This window comes from Tursiops truncatus, chromosome 9 (genome assembly GCF_011762595.2).
Source record: "Tursiops truncatus isolate mTurTru1 chromosome 9, mTurTru1.mat.Y, whole genome shotgun sequence".
In the NCBI taxonomy this organism is placed as follows: domain Eukaryota; kingdom Metazoa; phylum Chordata; class Mammalia; order Artiodactyla; family Delphinidae; genus Tursiops; species Tursiops truncatus.
Window position 1 is genome coordinate 66,742,634 of NC_047042.1, and position 24,685 is coordinate 66,767,318.

The following is a 24,685-nucleotide window of genomic DNA, read 5'->3' on the forward strand; positions in this document are numbered from 1 at the left end:
AACTTAAAATCTCAGGGCATACATTTGGGGAGTAGTTTTTTTTAATATAATGCAGTTTTGAAATAACAAATAAATGAGACTTGGATACAATTCTTTTCAACTATGGCTCTGAGATGTATACTACTTTGAAAGTAAAAAAGTTATGTTTTAGAAATAGATTAGAAAAACATGAATTAAAGGATCTGATAAAATTACACTAGAGATGTTAATATCAAGAAGTAAAAACCTATAAATCACCTTCCAAAGGGGTACAAAACAGAGCCCTCTCCCAGATGTTATTTGGAAAATGAATTGTGCACCACACAAGTAAACACGTGAAGGAGAAATATAAACTGGGTGCAATTTAATTGATTATACCAATCTCACTGTGACAGATATAGCAATGGTTTTTCATTAAAACTTATAAAAGAACTACAAAGGTTACAAATAGTTCATAGCTTTAACGTTCCTTCATTGTCCACTTTTTTCACCTTCTTCTTGTACTTCTTTTATATTTTAAACCATATTCATTTAGCATTCGGCCGAAAGAAACAGCAAGGCTCTCTTGAACCTGCCACCAATGATTTATTAAGCTCATTTTCTATTCATTTCTTTATAGATCAAATGTAGAAAGAAAGGCTCAACATTATTGAACATATTTAATAAAAAGCACACACACCAAGTATTTAAACTCTGCATTGTGCTAGGTTAGACATTTTGGAAGAAAGGCAATAATTACACATAGGCAATTGCTTTGATGTAACCTCTCAAATCAATACAGCTACTTAGTACAAGGTAGGCATTTATGTATGTTTAGCATTGGCACTCTTTCCAGAGTATGATATTTCAGGTAAATGTGCTTTATTGCAGACATAAGAAAGCAGATAAATGAACTTATTGACAGCCTCTTTCGCACTTGCTAGCCTTTGTAAGTGGGATGTCATTAATCTTCCACTCGCTACAACAGCAGTCTCCAAATTGTTGACCATGCAGCCCATTAGTAAAAAGTTTTTGTTTTGGCTACTCTACTTTATAATTTACAAATAATAAAATGGTCTTATGTAGATTACAAAAAATAAAAAGTTTTCCAAAGTAGAAATTTTAAATGAATGTGATAAACACTAGCAAAAGAAAGACCTAGGGCTTCCCTGGTGGCGCAGTGGTTGAGAGTCCGCCTGCTGATGCAGGGGACACGGGTTCGTGCTCCGGTTAGGGAAGATCCCACATGCCGCGGAGCGGCTGGTCCCGTGAGCCATGGCCGCTGAGCCTGCGTGTCGGAGCCTGTGCTCTGCAACGGGAGAGGACACAACAGCGAGAGGCCCGCGTACCGCAAAAAAAAAAAAAAAAAGAAAGACCTAATATTTTCTTTCTGTAACTTTTTGGATCATCTTGCTTACTCCCTGAGGTATGCTTGCACCATTCTAGAGACCATCATTCTAGAAAACCTATGTGTCTCTGTTATACACCACATGTAGTATATCTACAGAATGTAGGAAACTACAATAAGTGCTTTTCTGGTACTTTCCCATAGAATCAGAAGGTTTTTATTAAGTAATCCTCATGTTTAAGTAAAATCAATCTTTAACAGCATTGCCACATAATACTTTTTTGCCCAGTCATAAAAGCTAAGGTCTCACCAATAGCTGGTATTCCAGAGTGAAAGGATTAATCTTAGGTCTAGTGTAATTATGGGATACCCTACACAGTCCAGCCTATTTTTCACTGTATCATTATTTTTTATATAATGATTGATTTTTCCATTCTGAAAATAAGCACAGGATATATGATCAAGCTAGACTCCGGGTTCTGGTATATTTAACATTCATGTGTGGGAAATGAGTAACTAAGTTTTGTCATTTACGTGGTTTTAGTGTTGGTTTCAGTGGTCCAATATGCAAAATATTATGAGGAGCAGTGGTCAGCTGTACCTGTTTCCATTTAACAATGACAAAAGTGATTCTATAAGTTGAATTACTATAGAAGTACACCTGCTTAGAAATAAGTTTAAAAATACAAGTTATCAAAATCTAAATTATCAGAATAAGGGGCTTTCAGGGGTAGCTGCATTTCCACTAAAACCTCCCGAGGCTGTGCATTCCTAACAAGTGGTGGAATGATAAAAGCGGGTGTCGGGGCTTCCCTGGTGGAGCAGTGGTTGAGAGTCCGCCTGCCAATGCAGGGGACACGGGTTCGTGCCCCGGTCCTGGAAGATCCCACATGCCGCGGAGTGGCTAGGCCCGTGAGCCATTGCCACTGAGCCTGAGCGTCTGGAGCCTATGCTCTGCAACGGCAGAGGCCACAATAGTGAAACAGTGAGAGGCCCGCGTACCAAAAAAAAAAAAAAAAAAAAAAAAAAAAAGGGTGTCATGTAGACTATTCCCGCATCTTAAACCCAGTGCCCTGTGTCAGGGTTTCATGTTACTAGTGCTGCTTTTTCACGATAAAAGTAGATCAATGACTCTGTGCAGGTCATATGTCTTAGAGAGACCAAGATCTCTCTGATGAGTCCTTGATGTACTATTACAAGGTCGATGTGATTACTAAAATATACAGTTTAACCAGAGAAAATGAGGTATTTTAGCAAAAGAGAAATACTGATTTCTAACTGCATTTTGACATCTACAATGCAAAGATAACCAGAAAGAAGAGGGAGCTTATTGTGTTTTATGACAATATATCACTGTATTCCGAAATCCAATTGTGACCATGGGATGCTCCTTTCATACAAGTTCCTTGCATGAAAGTTTTGAGGCACCCACATAAGCAAATGATGCACTGCATTAGACACAGATGTGAGAGTTAATTGTAAACTTGTGGAGGCAACATAAAATCAAGGAAACAATGATTTTAGGATGCAAACAACAAGATGTTAGTATGATCTATTAAACTTTTTAGGAAACATCTAGAATCTTAGAATTTAAAAGTCAGTGGGTACATCAATTTAATTCAATCTTCTTTTGTTTTTATAGATGAGGAAACTGAGGGCAGAGAGGTGTAATGTCTTACTCAAGGTCACAAAGTGAGATAGCACAGAACCTAGACCAAACCCCTGGCATCCTAGTCCTTAGTCTAAAATATTCTATTACCCTACCTACAGCACATTTCTTAGACTATTAAATGATATTATTTTATAACATAAAAGTAAATTTTTTTTATTTTAACAATGAAAAGCTACTTGAAGTCCATCTTGGCAAACAACGTTGATTATTTAAAAAATTGCTCTAACTATAAAATAATGAGAATAATTTCTTTCTTATTATCTTATTTTGAGAGGAGTTTCAAAACAGAAGAAATCAACAGAAGGAATATATATTAATATAAAATCAAATATATAAAATAAAAATATATGTTAATAAATTAAATATAAATAAATGTATATATAAATATATGTGATTATATACAATACATACATATACCTATACATGTACATATATACACACATGCACACACATGTATACAACATTCATGAATATCACATTCATTTGAGTGATTATATTTCTATATTTTCAAGAATCAGGTTTTATTGTTTTATAATCATTGTCTACAAAATAATCAATGATGAGTCTGTGACATATTGAAACACAGAAAAATATATGGAGAGGCAAATGAGGTTATTATTTACAAAGGAGAATTTACCAGAGAAAAAAATGAGGAAAACTGATAAAATAGAAATTCTCCTCCTGATTAGCAATATAAGAATCTCAAAACTTTTCAAATGAAGCAATTCTTAGAGGTCTTCACTATACTACAAATTATATTTCTAAAATTTCATAAGTATGATTGGTGGGAGCCTTCTTGCCAAAAATGAGGCAAAATCAGGCATCTTTAGCAAATTGATAGATCTCTTACACGCACAGCAATTTTGAGGAAACATGAATATAACATTTCTGCAGTTTGTTACACTATATTATTTTGATACATTTTATTTTAATGTCAGCTCTGATTCCTTCTTTATATTCCAGTGAGATTCATGGCTGCCTTGTTGGAGAATCATAAGCTTTGTTATTGTCCTGCCTTTGAAAATTAAAGAAAAATTTGTTTCAACTGGAAACTCTCAACAGAAAAGAGTATGAAAAAAATATTGCATACATGTATTGTGTGTCACAGGGATTGTATCAGAAAAAAAAATTCTTTGTAAAGAAATCTAGGTTGTCAGGTGGGGAAATACTATCTTAATCTAAAGACAACATTTCCAACAGGTGAGTGAAAATCATAAATTAACCTTTACAGTTTTGTGTTCCAAAATTATATAAAGCTGACAAAATAATATTCAGATAGCATTATCACAAAAGTAATGTATCCCTCCATGAAAAATGAACATAACAGGGGAGTGCTGTAAGACAAGTGAGCAGCTGCCAAATCCTCCAGTGACACTGCTTGTTGACATTCTCCTCAATCCATTTTGCATGGTCTCTCAGCATTTAATGTGCAGAACATTCACATTTGCTGGCCCGATGCTTTTCAATTACATCCCTTTGCTTGGCCTGATACTAAACATGCCACAGGGTGACAGGCAGAGCAAGATGAAAAAGACTCCTATTCCGTCTCACTTTTCCTGACCTGCCATGCCTCGTGCTCATCCCCCTTTTTGACCCTATTTTATGCTAGAAAGATCACAATCCTTGTGGTGTATTACCCTGAAATTTTTAAAAAAATGTCCCAGTCCCTAAATTGGTCTCCATTCAAGAAAGATATATACCCCTATCCCCTAAGTGACTAACAGATCTTTAGTCCTCTTATCTATAATTTCCATAGAATATGACCAGTACCAGGAAAATAGTAATATTGCCAAATGATTGGAGCACTGCATATAACATCAGTAGTAAAAGCAATACACTGATTTCAGAGGATCCAGATTTTCAAGAGAGACTAAATGAATTATATATGTCAGTTAGTCATACTGTTCATTGATTTTTATTTTTAAAAATTTAATAGGTACTTTCACATTTGACCTTTAAATCAATGGACATATAACCTCTGGTCATGGATTTCTTTCCCTTGGGAAAAGAAAAATTATGGTACATAAAAATAATCATCAAGAATATTATAGGAGACTTCCGGGAAGATGGCGGAAGAGTAAGACGCGGAGATCACCTTCCTCCCCACAGATACAGAAATACATCTACGCGTGGAACAACTCCTACGGAGCACCTACTGAACGCTGGCAGAGGACCTCGGACCTCCCAAAAGGCAAGGAACCCCCCACGTACCTGGTTAGGGCAAAAGAAAAAACTAAACAGAGACAAAAGGATAGGGACGGGTCCTGCACCAGCGGGAGAGAGCTGTGAAGAAGGAAAAGTGTCCACACACTAGGAAGCCCCTTCGCGGGTGGAGACTTCGGGAGGCGGAGTGGGGGAGCTTGGGAGCCGCGGAGGAGAGCACAGCAACAGGGGTGCGGAGGGCAAAGCGGACAGATTCCAGCGCAGAGGATCGGGCCGACCGGCACTCAACAGCCGAGAGGCTTGTCTGCTCGCCCGCCGGGGTGGGCGGGACTGGGAGCTGAGGCTCCGGCTTTTGTCGGAGCGCCGGGAGAGGACTGAGGTTGGCGGCGTGAACACAGCCTGCAGGGCGTTAGTGCACCGCGGCTGGCCGGGAGAGGGTCCGGGGAGGAGTCTGGACCTGCCGAAGAGGCAAGAGACTTTTACGTCCCTCTTTGTTTCCCGGTGCACGAGGAGAGGGGATTAAGAGCGCTGCTTGAGAGAGCTCCGGGGACGGGCGCGGGCCGCGGCTAAGAGTGCGGAGCCCAAAGACAGACAAGGGACGCTGGGGCCGCTGCTGCCGCCACCGGGAGGCCTGTGTGCGAGCGCAGGTCACTAGCCACGTGCCCTTCCGGGGAGCCTGTGCGGCCCGCCGCTGCCGGGGTCCCGGGATCCAGGGACAACTCCCCCGGGAGAACGCACGGCGCGCCTCAGGCTGCAACGTCACGCTGGCCTCTGCCGCCGCAGGCCCGCCCCACACTCCATGACCCTCCCTACCCCCCCCCCTCGCCCCCCTTCCCCCCCCCCCCCCCCCGGCCTGAGTGAGCCAGAGCCTCCGAATCAGCGGCTCCTTTAACCCCGTCCTGTCTGAGCAAAGAACAGACGCCCTCCGGCGACCTACACGCACAGGCGGGGCCAAATCCAAAGCTGAGCCCCTGGGAGCTGTGAGAACAAAGAAGAGAAAGGGAAATCTCTCCCAGCAGCCTCAGGAGCAGCGGATTAAAGCTCCACAATCAACTTGATGTACCCTGCATCTGTGGAATACCTGAATAGACAACGAATCATCCCAAATTAAGGAGCCCTGTGGATGAAAGGCTCTTGGTGCTGCAGCCAGGAGTCAGTGCTGTGCCTCTGAGGTGGGAGAGCCAACTTCAGGACACTGGTCCACAAGAGGCCTCCCAGCTGCACATAATATCAAACAGCAAAAATCTCCGAGAGATCTCCATCTCAACGCCAGCACCCAGCTTCACTCAACGACCAGCAAGCTACAGTGCTGGACACCCTCTGACAAACAACTAGCAAGACAGGAACACAACCCCACCCATTAGCAGAGAGGCTGCCCAAAATCATAATAAGTCTACAGACACCCCAAAACACACCACCAGACGTGGACCTGCCCACCAGAAAGACAAGATCCAGCCTCATCCACCAGAACACAGGCACTAGTACCCTCCACCAGGAAGCCTACACAACCCACTAAACCAACCTTAGCCACTGGGGACTGACACAAAAAAACAACAGGAACTACGAACCTTCAGCCTGCAAAAAAGGAGACCCCAAACACAGTAAGATAAGCAAAATGAAAAGACAGAAAAACACACAGCAGATGAAGCAGCAAGATAAAAACCCACCAGACCTAACAAATGAAGAGGAAATAGGCAGTCTACCTGAAAAAGAATTCAGAATAATCATAGTAAGGTTGATCCGAAATCTTGGAGATAGAATGGACAATAGAATGGACAAAATGCAAGAATCAGTTAACAAGGACCTAGAAGAACTAAAGATGAAACAAGCAACGATGAACAACACAATAAATGAAATTAAAAGTACTCTAGATGGGATCAATAGCAGAATAACTGAGGCAGAAGAACGGATAAGTGACCTGGAAGATAAAATAGTGGAAATAACTACTGCAGAGCAGAATAAAGAAAAAAGAATGAAAAGAACTGAGGACAGTCTCAGAGACCTCTGGGACAACACTAAACGCACCAACATTCGAATTATAGGGGTTCCAGAAGAAGAAGAGAAAAAGAAAGGGACTGAGAAAATCTTTGAAGAGATTATAGTTGAAAACTTCCCTAATATGGGAAAGGAAATAGTTAATCAAGTCCAGGAAGCACAGAGAGTCCCATACAGGATAAATCCAAGGAGAAATACGCCAAGACACATATTAATCAAACTGTCAAAAGTTAAATACAAAGAAAACATATTAAAAGCAGCAAGGGAAAAACAACAAATAACACACAAGGGAATCCCCATAAGGTTAACAGCTGATCTTTCAGCAGAAACTCTGCAAGCCAGAAGGGAGTGGCAGGACATATTGAAAGTGTTGAAGGAGAAAAACCTACAACCAAGATTGCTCTACCCAGCAAGGATTTCATTCAGATTTGATGGAGAAGTTAAAACCTTTACAGACAAGCAAAAGCTGAGAGAGTTCAGCACCACCAAACCAGCTCTACAACAACTGCTAAAGGAACTTCTCTAGGCAAGAAACACAAAAGAAGGAAAAGACCTACAATAACGAACCCAAAACAATTAAGAAAATGGGAATGGGAACACACATATCGATAATTACCTTAAATGTAAATGGACTAAATGCTCCCAACAAAAGACACAGATTGGCTGAATGGATACAAAAACAAGACCCATATATTTGCTGTCTACAAGAGACCCACTTCAGACCTAGAGACACATACAGACTGAAAGTAAGGGGATGGAAAAAGGTATTTCATGCAAATGGAAACCAAAAGAAAGCTGGAGTAGCAATTCTCATATCAGACAAAATAGACTTTAAAACAAAGACTATTAGAAGAGACAAAGAAGGACACTACATAATGATCAAGGGATCGATCCAAGAGGAAGATATAACAATTGTAAATATTTATGCACCCAACATAGGTGCACCTCAATACATAAGGCAAATACTGACAACCATAAAAGGGGAAATCGACGGTAACACATTCATAGTAGGGAACTTTAACACCCCACTTTCACCAATGGACAGATCATCCAAAATGAAAATAAATAAGGAAACACAAGCTTTAAATGATACGTTAAATGAGATGGAGTTAATTGATATTTATAGGACATTCCATCCAAAAACAACAGAATACACATTTTTCTCAAGTGCTCATGGAACATTCTCCAGGATAGATCATATCTTGGGTCACAAATCAAGCCTTGGTAAATTTAAGAAAATTGAAATTGTATCAAGTATCTTTTCCGACCACAACGCTATGAGACTCGATATCAATTACAGGAGAAGATCTGTAAAAAATACAAACACATGGAGGCTAAACAATACACTACTTAATAACGAAGTGATCACTGAAGAAATCAAAGAGGAAATCAAAAAATACCTAGAAACAAATGACAATGGAGACACGATGACTCAAAATCTATGGGATGCAGCAAAAGCAGTTCTAAGAGGGAAGTTTATAGCAATACAATCTTACCTTAAGAAACAGGAAACATCTCGAATAAACAACCTAACCTTGCACCTAAAGCAATTAGAGAAAGAAGAATAAAAAAACCCCAAAGTTAGCAGGAGGAAAGAAATCATAAAAATCAGATCAGAAATAAATGAAAAAGAAATGAAGGAAACGATAGCAAAGATCAATAAAACTAAAAGCTGGTTCTTTGAAAGGATAAACAAAATTGATAAACCATTAGCCAGACTCATCAAGAAAAAAAGGGAGAAGACTCAAATCAATAGAATTAGAAATGAAAAAGGAGAAGTAACTGCAGAAATACAAAAGATCATGAGAGATTACTACAAGCAACTCTATGCCAATAAAATTGACAACCTGGAAGAAATGGACAAATTCTTAGAAAGGCACAACCTGCCAAGACTGAATCAGGAAGAAATAGAAAATATGAACAGACCAATCACAAGCACTGAAATTGAAACTGTGATTAAAAATCTTCCAACAAGCAAAAGCCCAGGACTAGATGGCTTCACAGGCGAATTCTATCAAACATTTAGAGAAGAGCTATCACCTATCCTTCTCAGACTCTTCCAAGATATAGCAGAGGGAGGAACACTCCCCAACTCATTCTACGAGGCCACCATCACCCTGATACCAAAACCAGACAAGGATGTCACAAAGAAAGAAAACTACAGGCCAATATCACTGATGAACATAGATGCAAAGATCCTCAACAAAATACTAGCAAACAGAATCCAACAGCACATTAAACGGATCATACACCATGATCAAGTGGGGTTTATTCCAGGAATGCAAGGATTCTTCAATATACGCAAATCAATCAACGTGATACACCATATTAACAAATTGAAGGAGAAAAACCATATGATCATCTCAATAGATGCAGAGAAAGCTTTTGACAAAATTCAACACCAATTTATGATAAAAACCCTGCAGAAAGTAGGCGTAGAGGGAACTTTCCTCAACATAATAAAGGCCATATATGACAAACCCACAGCCAACATCGTCCTCAATGGTGAAAAACTGAAAGCATTTCCACTAAGATCAGGAACAAGACAAGGTTGCCCACTCTCACCACTCTTATTCAACATAGTTTTGGAAGTTTTAGCCACAGCAATCAGAGAAGAAAAGGAAATAAAAGGAATCCAAATCGGAAAAGAAGAAGTAAAGCTGTCACTGTTTGCAGATGACATGATACTATACATAGAGAATCCTAAAGATGCTACCAGAAAACTACTAGAGCTAATCAATGAATTTGGTAAAGTAGCAGGATACAAAATTAATGCACAGAAATCTCTGGCATTCCTATACACTAAGGATGAAAAATCTGAAAGTGAAATCAAGAAAACACTCCCATTTACCATTGCAACAAAAAGAATAAAATAACTAGGAATAAACCTACCTAAGGAGACAAAAGACCTGTATGCAGAAAATTATAAGACACTGATGAAAGAAATTAAAGATGATACAAATAGATGGAGAGATATACCATGTTCTTGGATTGGAAGAATCAACATTGTGAAAATGACTCTACTACCCAAAGCAATCTACAGATTCAATGCAATCCCTATGAAACTACCACTGGCATTTTTCACAGAACTAGAACAAAAAATTTCACAATTTGTATGGAAACACAAAAGACTCCGAATAGCCAAAGCAATCTTGAGAACGAAAAATGGAACTGGAGGAATCAGGCTTCCTGACTTCAGACTATACTACAAAGCTACAGTAATCAAGACAGTATGGTACTGGCAGAAAAACAGAAATATAGATCAATGGAACAGGATAGAAAGCCCAGAGATAAACCCACGCACATATGGTCACCTTATCTTTGACAAAGGAGGCAGAAATGTGCAGTGGAGAAAGGACAGCCTCTTTAATAAGTGGTGCTGGGAAAACTGGACAGCTACGCGTAAAAGTATGAGATTAGATCACTCCCTAACACCATACACAAAAATAAGCTCAAAATGGATTAAAGACCTAATGTAAGGCCAGAAACTATCAAACTCTTAGAGGAAAACATAGGCAGAACACTCTATGACATAAATCACAGCAAGGTCCTTTTTGACCCACCTCCTAGAGAAATGGAAATAAAAACAAAAGTAAACAAATGGGACCTAATGAAACTTAAAAGCTTTTGCGCAGCAAAAGAAACCATAAAGAAGACCAAAAGACAACCCTCAGAATGGGAGAAAATATTTGCAAATGAAGCAACTGATAAAGGATTAATCTCCAAAATTTATAAGCAGCTCATGCAGCTTAATAACAAAAAAACAAACAACCCAATCCAAAAATGGGCAGAAGACCTAAATAGACATTTCTCCAAAGAAGATATACAGAGTGCCAACAAACACATGAAAGAATGCTCAACATCACTAATCATTAGAGAAATGCAAATCAAAACTACAATGAGATATCATCTCACACCAGTCAGAATGGCCATCATCAAAAAATCTAGAAACAATAAATGCTGGAGAGGGTGTGGAGAAAAGGGAACCCTCTTGCACTGTTGGTGGGAATGTAAATTGATACAGCCACTGTGGAGAACAGTATGGAGGTTCCTTAAAAAGCTACAAATAGAACTACCATATGACCCAGCAATCCCACTACTGGGCATATACTCTGAGAAAACCAAAATTCAAAAAGAGTCATGTACCAAAATGTTCGTTGCAGCTCTATTTACAATAGCCCAGAGATGGAAACAACCTAAGTGTCCATCATCGGATGAATGGATAAAGAAGATGTGGCACATATATACAATGGAATATTACTCAGCCATAAAAAGAGACAAAATTGAGCTATTTGTAATGAGGTGGATAGACCTAGAGTCTGTCATACAGAGTGAAGTAAGTCAGAAAGAGAGAGACAAATACCGTATGCTAACACATATATATGGAATTTAAGAAAAAAAAAATGTCATGAAAAACCTAGGGGTGAAACAGGAATAAAGACACAGACTTACTAGAGAATGGACTTGAGGGTATGGGGAGGGGGAAGGGTAAACAGTGACAAAGCGATAAAGAGGCATGGACATATATACACTACCAAACGTAAGGTAGATAGCTAGTGGGAAGCAGCCGCATAGCACAGGGAGATCAGCTCGGTGCTTTGTGACCGCCTGGAGGGGTGGGATAGGGAGGGTGGGAGGGAGGGAGACGCAAGCGGGAAGAGATATGGGAATATATGTATATATATAACTGATTCATTTTGTTGTTTAGCTGAAACTAACATACCATTGTAAAGCAATTATACTCCAATAAAGATGTCAAAAAAAAAAAAAAACAAGCATACTTTAATTGAATGGTTGCCTATCAAAATGTGATCTTCTGACTTCAGAAAATAAAATAAAAAAAATAGAAAAAAAGAATATTATAGTTATTATCAACTGCTCTACCAATGTAATGAAGTATTCATCTATTTATTTTTATGTGAGAAATTAAGCATACGTGTTGCTATCCATGTAGCCCATATTAACTAGAAAATCAGAAGACTAAACTGAGATTTATCTCACCTTCAGTACTGGCCCTAATATCAACACATGGATAAATGTTATGCTTTACAAAGCTTTGTTCTTTTTCTTGAACATAGCAATACAAGCTTGGTTTCTGAAATAGAATTCTAAAGTTACTTTCTTGCTTATAAGCTATTCAGAGTTCAATCTTACGGCATGATATTTGTTCTTATTTCTCTGGGGGTCTGCAATGATCCCATCTAATTAATTAGAATTCATTATTTTAGAAATTAGGGGATAGTTCTTCCTTTCTGAACAAGATCACATAAATTCCAGACTTCCTGTTCTATAGGGATATTATACAGGGGGACTCTATAGGAAACAATGGCTAGGATTTTTAGGTTATAGAATATTCTTGCTTTTCACTCATCTTTATGTCTCTATGGGGAATCTTAAATATTTTAATTTTTATTTTTGGTTAATTCTTCTTTTTTTTTTTTTTTTGGCTGCATTGGGTCTTTGTTGCTGCACATGGGCTTTCTCTAGTTGTGGTGAACGGGGTCTACTCTTCATTGCGGTGCGCGGGCTTCTCATTGCAGTGGCTTGTCTTGTTGCGGACCACAGGTTCTAGGCGTGCAGACTTCAGTAGTTGTGGCACCAGGGCTCAGTAGTTGTGGCTCGCAGGCTCTAGAGCATAGGCTCAGTAGTTGCAGCACACGGGTTTAGTTGCTCCGTGGCATGTGGGATCTTCCCCAAGCAGGGCTCGAACCTCTGTTCCCTGCATTGTCAGGTGGATTCTTAACCACTGCTCCACCAGGGAAGACCTTAATTTTTATTTTTAATCAAAAAATGTTCTCTGACCCTCAGTGAGAGTTGGGAGTCCCTATAACCAATACATGATTTGGGAGGTCCTGACAAAGCTTTCGGAAGAGTACAGAAAGGTGACAGAGAAAACACTCCAGGCATTTAAAATTTTTTTCTATATTGAAATGCATAATTGCTTTGTGAAGTTTCTAATGTGTTTTGCTTTGCAAACATACTATAATATGTATTTCCTAGGAGTCATTTTTAGTCTCTATGAGGCTCAACTTTAAATTAATTTCTAGAATCTAATCAATTGTCTTTTTGGTTTATATAATACTCTAATTTCAGATGATTTATAAAGTTTTACTACCAGAACATTTTGTAGTAATTTATTCACAATTTTGAAAAACTGGGATAATTTATAACACTGTATGCAGAATAATCAAATTTAACACAAAAATACATTGGAAATTTAAATTCTATAACTATCAATTAAAATAGTTATTCAATACCATTCTGCTTAACAAATTGACAAAATTAAATAAAAAGTTAATTCACAATGTTAAATCAATGGGAATTTTTATACATTGAATGTGAACTGAACAATACTAGACGTAAAGAAACCAGAATGCCATTATAGTGACTGAGAGGTGGAATTATAGGACTTCTAATCTTTCTGCTTTTCTTTGCTTTACAAATGTTCAAAAAACATGAATTAGTAAGTTTATTAAATTTTATTTTAAATATAATACAGCTGTTATCTAGGGTAATTCCTTGATTACAGAGTCTTTTAGAAATGATCATCCTTTGGGCAGGAATAACCAATTTCTGAAAGTCATCCCAAGTCAGCATAGTTATGGTTCATCCCCCTGTGTGCTCTTCCCACCCTTTCTGGTCCTTGATGCCCTTCTGCTCCCAGAAGCCGTCTACTCTTGTAATGAGGACAAATTGGACATGTTGGTAACCAAGTGAGCATTTTTCACTATAAATTAGTTCCAATCAAGGTTCTATCTCAAACTAATATTAGGCCTTAAATCAATAAAGACTTTCATATTTAGTTTTCTAATTTCTCATTGTGAAATTAAAAAAAACCTTTCTCATTGAAGGATTTAATAATAAGCTCTGCTACCAAAAACAAATGCATAAGGTAGTGTTTCTACCTCAAGAAATTCATGCTCTAGCTAGAAAATTAGATACACTAAACAAATAATTACAAAATGGTGTGAAAAACATCAAAACAGATGTCTGTTTAGAAGTGCTAAGTGAGCACAACAAAACAAACTATTTTACTTAGGGAGTCTGTGTAAGAAGATGACATTTAGGAAAAAGGAAATACAAAGAGGAGTGAAATAAAGGAATCCTACGCAGCAGAAACAATCCAGGCAAAGGCACAGAGGCTCAAATTCATGAACCATGTTTTAGGGAACGACAAAATTTGCATCGATGAGGTTGGTGGAAGAGGAAGCTAAAATTTACTTTTAGTTTGCTTCTGATGAATTGGTATAGCATGCTAGCAGGCTGACTTTTGTGCTATAGATAAGAGAATAAATATACATTTTGGAGGTAATCATGGAACAAGGTCCTTTAAAATCTCAATACACATTATTAAATGAAGTTTGCCTATTGAATTGAAGTCTTTTAGGTGTCAATGAGAGGGAATAGGTCCATGGTGAAGACTAGCCACAGTTCCCCAATGCCTATCACTGTGTTCTTCTGTGTAGCAGTAGACACATTTATTCACAGAATCCTTGCTCTCCTATGTTGAATGAACTGGGACTAGGCAGATGATTGCAATTGTGGCAGAAACTGAAGCCTTCTCAGTCCTGGGGCACATGTGGCTGATCAGTCCATTGCTTTTTGATTCCTACCTCGTGGGAGTTGTTGTCGATATTTTATCTCATGATAACCACATGATTCATGTTTTAATAATTTGATTCCTTGTTTTGGTTAAGTATTAAGTGTCATTTTGGTTAAATAATTCCAGTCAAGAGAATATTCATAGCTCTATAAGAACTGCAGTATTAATTTAAAGATATCATAGAGAAGCTCACCCAACTTTCTTTTTAACTGTACCATTAGTTTAGATAAAGTAAGTTTCAAGGTTCTGTTTACTTCTATTCTTTGATTATGGGTATTAATGGGAAGATATATATATATTTATATATATATATATATAAACATATACACACACATTACATATCAGCATAAAATTGAAGTGACTGAATAAAATCACCTTCTTACCTCCTACCCAGTGTTACTAATTCATTCATTCAAAAAATATTTATCAAGCATTATTCTAGGCCAGGTAATTTTTCACCCTGGAGGAATATCAGTGAACAGAATGAAATCTCTAATGAAGGAGACAGCAGCTCTAATGAAGGAGACAGAAAACAAACAAATACATAAACATATAGCTCAACTCATAGTAGTGGTAAGTATTATGAAAAAAATAAAATCAGAATTAGGGAATCAACCATGCATGGGAGGGAGGGCTATCTCAGATTGAGTGGTCAGGTAAGACCTCTCTGATGAGCTAACAATTCAACTGTGTCGTAAATGGCCTGGTTTGCAATTTTTTCAAATAATACTGAGAGTGGAAGAAGAGAAAAAGGCATTAAGAGCATTACAGAGAGCAATTATAATGCCGAACTATAGAATAAATGATGGCAAAGAAGGAAATCTAGGAGCTCTTGCAGAGGTCTGGTGATTGACAATGAAAAAGTAGTGGGGACAATAGATGGGAGGTCTGAGAATTGCTGGAGCCATAATAAGCTGGCTAGAAAAATGGGAGGTGCTAGACAGCACAGACTGGTTGAATTCAAGGTTTCAGAGGTAGTACTGTTTTTTGTTAATTTTCAAAGGCTTCATGTTTATTTATTGAACATGTAGGAGACACTTTCACCACTCCGAAGTTACATATGGCCTAATTAGAACATCCATAAACAGAGGTAGTAGTCTTATTGGTGATTGTATTAGTCAGGATTCTCCAGAAAAATGGAACCAATAGATGACTGATAGATAGATAGATAGATAGATAGATAGAGATAGAGGTACAGTCATTTCTTGATATCCACAGGGGATTGGTTCCAGGACCTACCACAGATACCAAAATCTGTGGATACTTAAGTTCCTTATATAAAATGGTGTAGTATTTCCATATAATCTACACACATCCTTCTCTATACTTTAAATCATCTCTAGATTACTTATGATAACTAATACAGTGTAAATACTATGTAAATAGTTGCTAGAGCACAGCAAATTCAAGTTTTGCTTTTTGGAACTTTCTGGAATTTTTTAAAAGATATTTTTGATCTGCAGTTGTTTGCAGAACCCTCAGATAGGATACCTGACTTTATAGATTTAGATATAGATATATATATATAAAGACATAGATAAGAGATTTATCCTAGGAATTGGCTCACACAGTTGTGGAGACTGAGAAGTCCCACAATCTACTGTCTGCAAGCTAGAGAACCAGGAAAGGTTGTGGTATAATTCAGTTTGAGTCTGTAGGTGTGAGAACCAGGGGAACCATGGGTTAAGTCCTGAAGTCTGGACCTCCAATGTCCTAGAGTAGAAGAAGATGGCTGTCCCAGCTCAAGAAGGGAGAAAGGATTTGCCCTACATTCATCTTTTGCTCTGTTTGGGCCCTCAATGGATTAGATGATGCCCACTCATATCAGTGAGGGCAGATCTTTTTCACTTGGTCTACCAAATTAAATGCTAATCTATCCCAGAAAAACCCTCTCAGACACACCCAAAATAATGTTTTACAGTTAAGTCCCCTACATATGAACGAGTTCCGTTCCTAGAGCACGTTCGTAAGTCCAATTCGTTCGTACGTCCAACAAAGTTAGCCTAGGTACCCAACTAACACAATCGGCTATATAGTACTATACTGTAATAGGTTTATAATACTTTTCACACAAATGCTACATAAAAAACAAATAAAAAACATTTTTAATCTTACACTACAGTACCTTGAAAAGTACAGTAGTAAGTACAACAGCTGGCATATGGGGGCTGGCATCGAGTGAGCAGGCAAGAAGAATTACTGACTGGAGGAGAGAGAGGAGGTAGGAGATGGTAGAGCTGAAGGATTGTCAGCAATAGGAGATGGAGGGCAAGCTGCAATTTCACTCACACCTTAAGTGATTGGGCATGAGAAGGCATGTTCACATCTTTGAAAGTTCGCAACTTGAAGGTTTGTATATAGGGGACTTACTGTACTAGCTAATTGGGCAGTCAAGTTGACACGTAAAGTTAACCACCACAGCAAAGTGGTAGGGACTACCCACAGTTCCCCCAATTCTATTGTCTCCTTCTTTCTTGTAGCAGTAGACTCACCCCAGGCACATATATACCAAACTACAGTCTGTACTTCCCAGCCCTCTCTGAAGCTATCTGTGCCTACAGAATTGATGAGTGCTACCTCTAGATCATCTCTGTAAAAGAAAACTACCTACCTGGACTCTACCCTGTCCATCTCAAAAAATAAACTCTTGTAGTCTATAATGCAGACATGTGAAATTCAGCTTCCATCTTGAGGATGAGGACACCCCTGCAGAGAATGGTATAATGGCACCATGGAAAAACCTGGGTCCCTGAGTGACCTAATGGGCACAGCTGTCCCTCCAAACTAGATCATCTATCTCTTAATTGTTATGTGACAGAAAACCAAAAACTTCTTTTAAGCACTGGCAGTTGTGGTTCTTTTATCAAGTCAACTGCTAGTAGTTACCCAGACACCATGCTTCTCAAACTATGGAGTCGCAGCATTGGTGCCACCTAAGATCTTGTTAGAACTGCACACTGGAAGACCCCACTCCAAACTTACTAAATTGGGCTACATTTTCATCAGGTTCTCAGGTGATGATTATACACATTGAAGTTTGAGGAACATTGCCCTAACGCTTAAGATTTTGAACATAGAAGTCTAATCCTTAGGATTTAGGTATGAACGTGTCCAGAAAGTGTTAAAGTGGGATGGATAGAAAATTATTGTAATTAAGGAGATTAAGTAAATGAGAATCTAGGATGCTAACAATATATCTATGGGGTGGTTGAATAATCACCTAGACTGATCACATAGAATGATGAGAGGAAATGTTAGAAAAAGGGTGATCCAGATCTAAAATTTTTAGTTAGGAGAGTATGATCCTTAATTCTATGTGGCAATTTGACTGGGCCACAGGGTGCCCAGAAATTTGGTCAAATATTTTTCTACATGTGTCTGTGAGAGCATTCTAGATAAGATTAACATTTGAACTGGTAGACTGAGTAAAGAAGATTGTCCTCCCTATTGTGGGTGGGATTTATCTAATCAATTGAATGGAATAGGAAAAAAAAAATTTTAAAGGCTAAGATGAAACTCCTCTTGTTTGACTACTTGAGATGGAACATCAGTATTTTCCTTTCTTTGGACTCAAATAGAAAAATCAATTCTCCTTGGTTCCCAAACATGCCAGCTTTCAGACTGGAACTTCCCCCATCAGTTCTCCTGGATCTCCAGCTTGCCTACTGCAGATCTGGAGGACTTCTCAGCCTTTATAATCACAGAAGTCAATTTCTTATAATAAATCTTCATTGGTTCTGTTTCTCTAGAGAACCCCAACACAGGAAGGAAGTCACCAGGAAGACATCTGTAAATGATGACAAGGAAGGATAATAAAAAAAATCTGAATATATACTTTTCAGAAGAGAGCTGGGATTTTAGAAGTATTGAGGAAAAATTACTCAAAAGCAATAATGAAGAACAAAGATTTTTACTACCACTAAATTATGTTTTGGAATAATTGTGCTGTGAGTGAAAAAAAGCAAATACCCCTTGAAATAATTGCAGTGGAGCAATATCTTCGGGATATAGTAATATTTTAACTAGAGCACACTGGTGAAGGGACTATTAATAGAACAGTTCAGGAAATAGGGCTGGTTGGTGATGAGAAATCATGGGTTCCAAAGATGACCATGGAAGTATTTGAGGGTGAGAGAAGAGAGGTAGGTGGAAGAAGAGTCTGGATTAGGGGCTATACAACTCAGTATAGTAATAAATGTTCATATCATGATGAATAATAAAAGAGAGACTTCTGATAGTAGTTGAAGAAACTTAGAGAGTAAGAATAATGCACCTCCAAGAAAACTCTTAGAGGAAATAAGAGATCAATTCAAATACAGATGTTTTAATTGGAGAAGAGGGACGATTATTTATTCCAATAGTTCAAAGAGATTAAGTACACCTAGAGAAGGCAAGCTCTCTTAAGAGGCTTCTCAAAGTACTATGTCAGCTTAGGAATGAGACCTAGGGTAACCAATATGACCCGCTGCAGGTGACCCAGAAGCACTAGGAGATTTGAAAACTTAAGGGAGGCTAAGAATTCTAATGTTATTGGCAACTGGACTAACATATGCCAAATACCTGGAAACCATTGCTCTAAAACACTATGTATTTGTGTTATCTATAAAGTATGTCAATCCAGAGTGATTTATTCCTGAATAATTCCTGAGAGTTGTTTTGCTCTATAATACATCTATAGGCACATCTTCCTATAATCACTCAGCAAGTAAGTTTTCAGAATGTACTGTTACTTAAGGAACTTCATGAATTTATGAATGGATGGAGAAACATGTAAACACCCCAAATCACATTTTTATTTTGCCAATTATTTGAATTATGGATAGGTAGTTTGGCAAGTATTTTCTTATACCATAAAAGATATATTGTAATTGGAGCTAAAAGCTATCACTCAACCTTGGCAAGTGGAAGATGCCAGATAATTTACTATTCAGTTAAACTAACTACTTTGAGATATTTATAATAATTGTGCCAAAGTATTGACAGAATAATTGTGCTCAAAACTTTCAGCCTTTATTTGTGATTAACCTCATACAGGATTTCTGCAGCAGATGGATTTTTTAAATCATTATTATGAATTTCCCAATCTTCCTTAATATTTATGTGCCAACAGAAACGTATTTCTAAGGAAACTAAAAGCTTCATACTTAAGTTATAAGATTAGATGAATCTTTTCACTATCATAACTTATATATCTCTAGTCTTCTGAACCTCACCTATGCCTTGTCTTCATAATTTAAAATACTCAGCTTAATGACTAGTTGACAACACAAAATACTGAACAGTTTCAATTCATTTTAAAAAATTATCACAAGGTTATTGAATTAATTGCATAGTTTGAATTTGTAAAATACCACTCAAGGCAACAAAAAATGAGTAACGATTCTAGTTTGTAATTTATTTTCAAATATTCCCTGTTTGTTTATGAAAAATGAAGCACTGAGGTATTCCCTCAAGTCTTCACTCTGATTATAATTTTACTGGCTCTCAATTTAGAAAATCCTTTGATCTTCCCCTTGACATCACCAAACACACCTTCATTTCACTAAAAGATGTCTTCATGGTGAAATTTTCTATTTATTTTACTCTTTCCACTTCTCTTGCTACACACACACGCACACACATGCACACAAACACAAACAGATACTCAAAAACAGAGAAAACATAATTTCTGTCTGAAATAAGAAGAAAATTAAAATGAGGCTTGGGCTTATTTTCTCTGCCTTAAGGCCTCGTTGCCTTTCCCAGTATAAGTGTTGTTTGGCCAAACAAAACAAAAACATGGTCTTAAAAGTCTGATAGAGTTGGGTTCAACTTTTGGCTGTATTAATGACATACAGTTGGATAAGTTTTAAAACTACTTAGAATCTCAGTGTCCTCCTATGTAAAATGAGAATGTATATGACTTCTTCTATTGATACTTGTGACAAGAAATTGTCTTGAGATTCTCAACTTTTCCACTATGGTCCTCCCAAAGGCAAAAGAGAGTAAATGCAAATAGACCTCTGAAAGGAAAGCTAAAATAAATTCAAAATTTATTTGAAGTTTACATCAATATGGAAGGATACAACATTAATATATGGGAATTCTTAGCTTCTTTCTTTCCCTTTTCCCACTGCATGATTATCTCATCCTCTGCTCTATAAGCAATAAAAGATCAGAAGCCATGAGGAGCATTATACTTGAAAATCAATCAGAACAAAGACTACTATGTCATACCTTCACTTGGAGAGTGGCACAAAAAAGTATAAAAATATTATAGGAAGCATATTGTGCATAACTCTTAATGGCAAGAAAGACTTGATAGAAGTTTAGATTTGGGGGAACATAATGGCATAAACAAGAAGATTCTTTGGGGCTTCCCTGGTGGTGCAGTGGTTGAGAGTCCGCCTGCCGATGCAGGGGACACGGGTTCTTGCCCCGGTCCGGGAAGATCCCACATGCCACAGAGCGGCTGGGCCCGTGAGCCATGGCCGCTGAGCCTGCGCGTCCGGAGCCTGTGCTCTGCAACAGGAGAGGCCACAACAGTGAGGGGCCCATGTACCGCAAAAAAAAAGGTTCTTTGCTTTTGTAACTCCCTGGAGTTTTAAGATGCCAAGGAATAGGAAAGGCGCAAAGGTATTGAGAGTAGCAGTAAGAGTTGCATTAATGTTGTAGTGTTGTATTAAGAGTTGTAATGGGGCTTCCCTGGTGGCGCAGTGGTTGGGAGTCCACCTGCCGATGCAGAGGACACGGGTTCGTGCCCCGGTCCGGGAAGATCCCACATGCCGCGGAGCAGTGGGGCCCGTGAGCCATGGCCGCTGAGCCTGCGCATCCGGAGCCTGTGCTCCACAAAGGGAGAGGCCACAACAGTGAGAGGCCCACGTACCGCAAAAAAAAAAAAAAAAAAAAAAGAGTTGTAATGTTTGAAACATTACTGAGCTACAGGTCTCATTACTTTCTAAGAATACTAAGATGCTTATGTATATTGCACAGTGCTCTATTATATATTCACTTTTATTTATTTTTTGCAGTACGCGGGCCTCTCACCGCTGTGCTGGCCTACCTTACATATTTTGGACTTGCCAGTCTCCATAAACACCTGAGACAATTCCTTAAAATATATTTATTTAGGGCTTCCCTGGTAGCGCAGTGGTTGAGAATCTGCCTACTAATGCAGGGGACATGGGTTCGAGACCTGGTCTGGGAAGGTCCCACATGCCGTGGAGCAACTAGACCCGTGAGCCACAACTACTGCGCCTGCGCGTCTGGAGCCTGTGCTCCGCAACAAGAGAGGCCACGATGGTGAGAGACCCGTGCACCACGATGAAGAGTGGCCCCCGCTTGCCACACTAGAGAAAGCCCTCGCACAGAAACGAAGACCCAACACAGCCAAAAATAAATAAATAAATTAATTAATTAAAGTACCCTTAATTAAAAAAAAAAGAAAAAATGTATTTAAAAATATAGATATATATTTAATTATAATATATTTTAAATAATAAATATAAATAAATATAAGTATTTATTTATATTTTAATAGATATATGAATTCATATTTATGGATTTTAATATATTTATGTACATATTTTTAAATAAATAAATGCATATATATATATACACACAACCTATTGATTCTATTTCTCTGAACAAACCTAATATAATAGTCAATGACAAAATCATTTACAACCTATTAGAAGACATTGATCCAGTAATCTCATGTAATTTTCAAAGACTCCTGAACACATTTGAATTAAAATTGGGACCTTTTATGGACTGAATTATATGTCTCCAAAATTCATACGTTGAAATCCTAATCCCTAGTACCTCAGAATGTGACTGTATTTGGAGACAGAACCTTTAAAGAGGTAATTAAGATAAAATGAAGTCATATGTGAGGGACCTAATCCAATATGACTGGTGTCCTTATAAGAAGAGAAGATTAGAACACCAACACACACAGAGGGAAGACCATGTAAAGACACGAGGAGAAGTCATCCATCTAGGAGGCAAAGAGTGGCCCTAGAATTCAACCTTGCTAATACTTTGATCCCAGACTTCTGGCCTTCAGAACAGTGACAAAACAAATTTCTGTTGTTTAAGTCACCCTCTCTGTGGTCTTTTGTTATGACAACCCTAGCAAACTAGTACAGGTCCCAAAATCATTTTGGGTAACAGGACAATTATTCCCTGACCCATATCACAGGGCTCCATACCAAATTTAATCAGCAAGATATGTAGGTACTGAGTAGATCTGAGGCTGGAGACAGATGGGCCCCAAGGGCAAATGGTTTGAGTGGTTCCTTGTGGATGGATACTCTGAGACAGAAATAACCGGACAATTGAGAGAGGAGGCTGGGCCCTGCCCAGACAGAAGATAAGAGACCACACATTCCTCATTCTTGAAGTCAGGAGACCTCCCCGACTACACATGCACAGAAAGGCACCTTGGAGGTCAAAAGGGGAGTGATGCCAAGTGATGGCAACTAATGCTCACTACCCATAGGCCTCTTCGGTAGAATCCATCTTGGCTAAGAGATGCGTGTGCACACGTGGGAAAATCCTGAGCTATACCAGATACGGACTTTGAACCAGGAAAATCAAAATGATTGGCCAGAAGAAACCTGAAAGAAATGCCCCATAAAAGTTACTCCAACTGCCACAAGGGTGCAATTCTCTCTCTGAGCCCACCTGTGTGTCTATCCACACGTACTGTTTTCTTTTTTCTCCTAATAAATACTTTACTTGTTTCACTACTTTCTGTCTTTGTGGGAATTCTTTTTCTGCAAAGCCATAGGGCCAGGGCCTTGTCACTGACCACTTGTCTAGTGGCTAGGATTTGGTGCTTTCACCGCCGCGACCCAACCTCAATCACTGGCCAGGAACTGAAACCCTGCTTCAAGCTGCTGCAGGCGAGGCCACCTGAGATCAGATCCAGCAGTAAATAGTAGATTCTGAGGCTGTTTAAATATGCCATTTATTTAACACATAATATATTTTAAAGCATACAGTTTTTAAGTTAAAGCCTTAGGTAACACTCCAAAAATGTTAATGATAACCTCTGTAAGTACAAATTGCATGCAGATTTCATTGCCTTCTCCTTCAAAACGTGGTCTTGCAGTTGAACTGAGGTAGGCAGGCAAGGCTACTGAGAAAACAATAAAGGATGACCTGATCTTTATGATCTGCTATTTAAGGAATTGCTACTTATCATTTCTGAAGCAGCCAGTCCTTTTCCCTTTAAGATGAAACAGTAAACATTGAATCGCTCTCTTGACAGCCCTCCTAATATCAAAATATCTTTTATTTCCCCTGGTTACCAGTCCTACTAAGGTTTATAAAATGTTTGAAGCATTTAAAGGTCTCACGTGGAGCATACAAGTCTCTCTGTTTGTTGAATGTGCCTAAGAAGACAAGTGATGTATCACTGCAAAAATTTTATAGGAAGATTATTTATTTAATGAAAAGGCCCTGAGTGTAAAAGTATCTCTCTGTCTCTCTCTCTCTCGCTCGCTCTCTCTCTCTCACACACACACACACACACACACACACACACACACACACATAGAAATCTCAGTATCACAAGCTGTAGTTCTAAATCAAATGATCTAAAATATATTTAGTGAAAACTTTTTTTTTCATGAGCTTTGAGCTTTCATTTTACTTTACTATTGAGCATAACTTTAACCTTAGGAAATGTTTATCATTTAACTAGTAGCATTTTCAAATAAACCATACACAAAATACAGAATTGAACCTGACTTCTTCCAATAATCTTTCAATAAAAACTTTTCTGTACTTCAATTTTGCAGGAAATCAAACTAGTTTGCAAATACTGACATAAATAGCATTATGGAGTATATCCCATCAAAAAAATTTAAGATACCTTTGTGTATTAGAAAATGTACTATTTAACAACACCATAAAACTTTATCATTTTACTAAACATTTTCATTTTAATTAACCTCTT